Below are 7,261 nucleotides of genomic sequence, written 5' to 3'. Positions count from 1 at the left end.
GATTCCATAGAATTTTTTTCATAAACAAGTATTCTCAGCTACTATATGTTATGGTTTGTTTCCTTCCTATTTTTCTCTGATTATTTTAATTAATATGTTCTCTTTGGGCATTTTTTGATCCATGAAGGCCAAGAGCCACTTGCCACCACAAGCTAATTTGCAATCACAATAGTCATACATAGGCCTGACTTCTCACTACCAACAAAAGAATGGAATCATCACTTATGTTGCAAGCCAGGTTGCTTTGGATTATTTAAGCCAAAATTTAATGGTATTATGCATGTGTGTGTTTACAAACATATATACGTATATATGAACATATATACGTATGTGTAGGTATCTACACACACATGTGCATATGTATATACATATACCCATACATGCATACATATACACAGACACACTTGTATGCACGTGTATGGGTTCCGTTTGTGGCAAAATACAAATTGTTCATTCCTGTCTAAATTTCACTTTGCAAGTACTCAAACAATGCTGTTTCTTGTGTTCCAGAGCTTCCCAATTATTTTAGTCACATGGACATGCTTAGTATTATATTTGTAGCTCCACTGCTTCCCTTAAACATGATTTCTAAATTTGTAAAGAATCTTTGCTTACTTCAGTTGCTAGGCTTTATTGAGTTTATTCCTGTGTGTGTTCACTTTCTTGTTTTTAGGGACAAGGTCTCACCGTGTTGCCCAGTCTGGTCTCAAACTCCCAGTTTCAAGGGATCCTCCCACCTAAACCCCTCAAAGTTCTGGGATTACTGGCATCACCCACTGTGCCTGGTGTATTGAGGTTATTCTTACCCCTAAAAAACTCAGATATTGTAATCTTAAGTTTGATGTTTTCTATAAAATAGGAACTGTATCTAAATTTCCAGCTATACTTAGCCCAAGCAGTCCACCAGACAAGGCCAGATACACCAGAGTCTCAGTACTGAGCACATCTTAACATAGATTTGGGATTTATAAACTTCTGCTTCAAAATATATAAATTAATTATTTATGTATTGTTGATAAGTAATGTTTATTTGACATTTAAAAAAAATCAACAAGTATTTCTTTTTTTTTTTTTTTTTTTCTTTTTCCACCTGGTCATGCTAACATTTTTTAGAACTGAGTCACTTAGTAGAAGAAAAATAAATTTTTCCAAAAACTTGATTTCAAAAAACAATTAATTCTGACTGTGTAGAAAGAATCTTTGTTTTCCTATTGATATTTCTCTGTTAAAAAAGTGACAGACCATTAAATTATATATTAGTTATAAGCTCTTTTTATTAATTTAATGAAAGATATGAAAACTTATAGAATATACTAAATGTAATTTTACATAATATTTAATCAACTGTTAAATTACCTTTAACTTTTTAAAATGCTATTTATAAAAAATAGTATTAGGATGCAAATGTTAATGTATATTTTACAGTGTTTAGATAGTATTAAGAAAAAATATAAATGAATTTAATGCAAAAATATCAAGATCTAATTGGAAATATATTGGGTATGAATTGGATATTTTCAAATAACTTCTTGATATAAAAATATAATATATGTATTTTGAATACATATTAATATAGTTTAAGCAGAAATGGTTAATTATATATTAAGAATATAGCCAGTGGTTCCTACTCTGTGGCATAACTAATTATACAGGACATAACAATATTCAAACTGCAATAACATCTGAACTAGAAGGCCTATAATGTAATAGTAAAATAAAATAAGTCAGGAAAATTAATATTGTGATTATATTAAAAATATGAAATTCATTTCTTTAATATAATTAACATTTAATACAACCAAGTTCATGATTCAGCATTTTTAATATTGCCATTATTACATTACTTAAGGGAAATTAAAAATGAAAAGTACTAAATTGCTAGATATTAAAGCAAAATATAAATGGAGAGGTAGAAAACAAATTAATAATATTTGTGATTAAGAATATGTGCTTATGATATTAAAAGAGAAATTGAATTCAATTATTTTAATTCATAAAATTTTAATTCATAAAGTCTTCATAGGATATTGTATTGGATTCTTTTCTTATTATTCTACATAAAAATGGTAATTATTTTCTTTAAAGTTAAATTCTAGAATGTGAGCCAAAGTTAACACTAAGATAATATGTTAAATTTTGTTAAATATGATGCTGCCCTCTAAAATGCCATGATAAATTGGCTGTTCTCCAGTGTTTTCAATATGTTGCTTTACATATCTTCTGCATCTTGGAATATGAGGATGTTGGCCTCTCCTGAGGAGTGGTGGAGTCCTAAGAGAATCTGTGATCCAGACCCCAGGCTGCTTATGCCTGGATAGTTATGTGAAAAAAATAAGCACTCTTACTTAAGTCAATGATATGTTTTGTGTCTGGTAAGCAGTAGGACCTATATATTCATCAATGCAATACCTTTCAACTTTATTAGATATTGCCATTCAGTTTTCCAAAATGGTTGTGTAAACTACATTTTCAAAATAAGTTATAAGGTTCTTATCATTGAACCTCTCCCCAGATTTCAATTTTACTGTCAGATTTGAAATTGTGTCAAAATAATCAGTGTGAAATGCTATTCCTTTTTAAATGTAATTTGTATTTCATGATTACTAGTGGTGAGATACTTTCTAAGCAGCCAATTTCACGAAATTATCATGAATTTTTTTTCCACTTTTCAGTGAGGTGAGATTGTTTACCATATATATGTGTAGATACACACAAAATATATATTCAAAGTATAATATATATTCTATATATATTCTATATAATGAATTGTATTCAAAATATATATTAAATATGTACATTTACTACATATTAAGAAAATATAAAATAATATGTATTGAATACTATATATTAGATATATATGTATTATATATACCATACATAGTAAATAGATATAATATATATTCAATAATATATTTTATCATGTAATTTATTAATACACATGATATATTTATAAATTCAATATTATATTTATAAAGTCAATTTTAAATTCAATATTATATATTCAACATAATAATACATATTTAGTAAATACATAATAAAAAATATTGAATACATATAGGAGCTTCTTATACATCACATTCTAGGATTTTCATAAAAATGTTGAATAATGTGAGTGATTAAGGACATTCTTAATTTTTAATATTTTACTGGCAATCATGCTGGGGAATTATCTATAGATATTAGCATAGTCTATTACATTGAAGAATATTTTATTTATTATGTTAGATAAATACAAATGCATTCCACAAGCTTTTCTCATGTTTGAAGAAAAAAAAAATTATGTGGCCCATTGCTGTGTGGAAATAAATTAACTGATTTTACAATACCCAACAAGGTTTACCTTTTTAAAATAAAGAATATTTAATGTTGTTATATTTTAATTTAAAAATACTGCATATTAAATATGCTAGAAGATTACCTTGAATCTGTTTTCATTTATAAATAAGGGAAAATGTTTATTCTATGCTTTCCTAATTTATATATGTATTTTCTGGCATTATTGTTATGCTGGTGTCATAAAATTAATTCATAATCTTATCAGTTTCTCAGGTCAAAATCTACTTTATAACATATGAGTAAACCGTTCTTAAGAGAAAGACTTTTTGTGATAAATAATTTACTTTCTGTTGTGGACTGAATATTTGTGTTCCCCCCAAATTCTCATGTCGAAAGCCTAACTCCCAAGGTGCTGGGAGAGTATATTAGAAAGTGGGGTCTTTGGAAGGTAGTTAGGTTTAGATAAAGTCATAAGGCCGGAGACTCCATGATGATTGTCTGTGTAAAAAGAAAATGAGACTAGTGTTCTCTCTATCTATGACAAGCAGGCTTCATTCTGCAAACTGGAAAAGAGCCTCCATAAAAAATTGATTAAACTGGTGCATTGATGTTGGACTTCCCAGCCTTTAAAAACATGAGAAGTGTGTTTTAAGCAAATCAGCCCATGATGTTTTTGTCATAGTAGCCCAAACTGACTAAGACACCTGGTAGTTGCTTCAGTAGCACTCATTGACATTCTTTTTTAAGTTTCTTTTAAAGCAGTCTTTTTGTGGTTATATTTCTGTTTAGGTTTCTTAGTTATTATGTCAAAAGTTTTAAGAAAATATCTACTTCACAAAAATGTATTAGAATACATTTCTATATTACAATGTTATTTTTGTCTCCCTTTTTATAAAATTAAATTTCCATTTTGTTAGCATCTAATTTTGACTCTTTTATGGTTGATTTTTATTAAGTTCTTCACTACACTTACAAATTAGACCTTATTTCTGTTTATAACTCATTAATTCCTTCTCTTAGCTTAATTAATTCCCACATTCTAATTTTCACAGATTAGTTTTAGTTCCTTCTTGTAATATTTGGTGCAGTTTAAATCAATAATATCTTGTTTAATAATTAAAACACAGATTTGCTTTTGTTAACTTTTTTTGGTTAATCTAGGTTTCACAGGTGATGTTTCATTATTATCTTTCTGTATCATATATCATAGAATTTTACTTTATCCCATCTTCAGGGTTATTTAAGGAGTTTCCTTATTCTGCAATAGTTTATGTTCTAGAAGTTAATTTACATTTAATTTTTCTGTAGTGCAAAAGAAAGAACAGCCCCTTGCACATGGTGTAAGCTGTAGATGGATCTACCATTCCACCCGTACGTGGAAGATGGTGGCCCTCTTCTCACAGCTCCACTAGGTGGTGCCCTGGTATAAACTCTTTGTGGGGGTTCCAACCCAATATTTCTTTTCTGCACTGCCAAACTTCTGCCTGGACATCTGAGAATTTCTATACATTTTCTGAAATCTAGATGGAGGTTCCAAAATACCAGTTCTTTAATTCTGTGCACCCGCAGGCTCAACACCACATGGAAGCTTCCAAGGCATGGGGCTTGCACCCTCTGAAGCCACAGCCTGAGATCTGCATTGGCCCCTTTCAGCCACAGCTGGAGCATCTGTAATGCAGGGAACCAAGTCCCTAGACTGCACACAGCATAAGGACCCCGAGCTGTGTCCACAAAACCATTTTTTTTTTTCCTCCTAGACTTCCGGGTCTGTGATGAGAGAGGTTGCTGCAAAAGTTTCTGACATGACCTGGAGACATTTTCTTCATTGTCCTGGTGATTCACATTTGACTCATTGTTAGTTATGCAAATATCTCCAGGCAGCTTGAATTTCTCATCAGAAAATGGGGTTTTCTTTTCTATCACATTGTCAGGCTACAATATTTTTGCTTTTATGCTCTGCTTTCCTTTTAAAACTAAATGCCTTTAACTGCACCCAAGTCACCTCTTGAATGCTTTGTATTGCTTAGGAATTTATTCCAACAGATACCCTAAATCATCTCTTTCAGGTTCAAAATTCCTTATTCAGGTTCAAAGTTCAAAGTTCCAAATCTCTAGGGAAGTAGCAAAGTGTCACCAGTCTCTTTACTAAAACATAACAAGAGTCACCTTTGCTCCAGTTTCTAACATGTTCCTCATCCCCCTCTGAAACCACCTCAGCCTGGATTTCATTGTCCATATTATTATCAGTATTTTTTGTCAAACCCATTCAACAAATCTCTAGGAAGTTATAAACTTTCCCACATTTTCCTGTCTTTTTCTGAGCCCTCCAAGCTGTTCCAACCTCTGCCAGTTACCCAGTTCCAAAGTTGCTTCCACATTTTGAGGTATCTTTTAAGCAATGCCCCCACTCTACTGGTACCAATTTACTACATTAGTTGGTTTTCATGCCTCTGATAAAGACATACCAGAGTCTGGGAAGAAAAAGAGGTTTAATTGGACTTACAGTTCCACATGGCTGGAGAGGCCTCAGAATCATGGTGGGAGGTGAAAGGAACTTCTTACCTGGTGGCGGCAAGAGAAAATGAGGAAGGTGAAAAAGCAGAAACCCCTAATAAAACCCTCAGATCTTATGAGACTTATTCACTACCATGAGAAACAGTATGGGGAAAACCTTATCCATGATGCAAATTATCTCCCAGCAGGTCTCTCCCACAACATGGGAGAATTATGGAAGTACAATTCAAGATGAGATTTGGGTGAGTTCATAGAGCCAAACCATATTACCAGGGGACTTAGTACTGGTAAAGGCACTTTCCCTCCCTTTTTCCCTCTCTAGGCTCAGAGTGGGAGAGAATTTAGATTGTATTTCTTTCTAGTCCTACCACAGTAAAGATCACTGAAATACATTTTTTGATCCATTGTACTTGAATAAAGCCCTGAGAAACTGAAAGAATTACCTCTGTTGACCCAGAAGAGCACCTAAAGTACCCATGAGAAGAAATCAGAGACCTCAGGCTAAAAATTACAAAAGCTAAGTGCCAATAATTAACATTCCATTGATATCCTCTTTATAGTCTCACCTATGCTTGCTGTTCTCACCTTTGTTCTGTTCCTCACCATAAGGCATCTTTGTCAAGGACACCTTAGTCATGAACTCCTAAGGGATTATCTACTCCCCTATGCAGTTATTTCACTTTTAAAGTTTAACTGCCCCATACAAGATTTAATTTATTTCACCAGGGTGAAACTGCTCTAACCACAACATTGTTTTCAGAATGTTTAGTCTATTTTATTTTTTATTTCTGTTATCTCTGGCAGCAGTTTTTCATGTTAGCTCCTCTATGTATAATACTCATATTTAGTCCACGCATACTTAAACTTCTTGTAAAATTTGTTTCTTCTCGCCTAGAGGTCATCAAACTCCAAATGATCATGCAAGTGCAGCCTCAGACAATGGCTCTTTTTACCAGGGACCCTTAGATAGGCCTCTGAGAGAGCTCTGACTGCTATTTTCTCAAAACAACACACCCTGTCAGCATGAAGGGGTTAAGAGTGGTCATCATCCCTATCCTAAGGGCAGTTAGATATACCTCTTCCTAGGGGGGATTGATGAAGGCTATAGGAGGCAGACCAGTCCCTAGGTAGAAAGGGGTGGGTCCCTGGTGAGGCTTGACTTTCAAGCCAGTAATGTCCTGAAGCCTGGGGGCAGGGCTGCCAGTTCTGGGTGGAGTTCACAACCTAGAGTGGGGACTTCCTTGATGCCTTTTGGCCAGTCAGATGGTGCTTTTTCCAGACCCATTCCAGGACCAATCAGCATGAACTTCCTTTATTCTGAGCCTATAAAAACCCTGAACTTAGCCACACATCAGCTCTACCTGGCTGTGGATAGGAGATACCCACTTTGGGTCTCCTCTCTACCAAGAGCTGTTTTGTCACTCAATAAAGCTCTTCTCTGCCTTGCTTACCCTCCAGTTGTCCATGCAAC

This window comes from Mandrillus leucophaeus, unplaced genomic scaffold, assembly GCF_000951045.1.
Source record: "Mandrillus leucophaeus isolate KB7577 unplaced genomic scaffold, Mleu.le_1.0 Scaffold450, whole genome shotgun sequence".
Lineage (NCBI taxonomy): Eukaryota > Metazoa > Chordata > Mammalia > Primates > Cercopithecidae > Mandrillus > Mandrillus leucophaeus.
Note: the sequence above shows the minus strand (reverse complement) of the source record.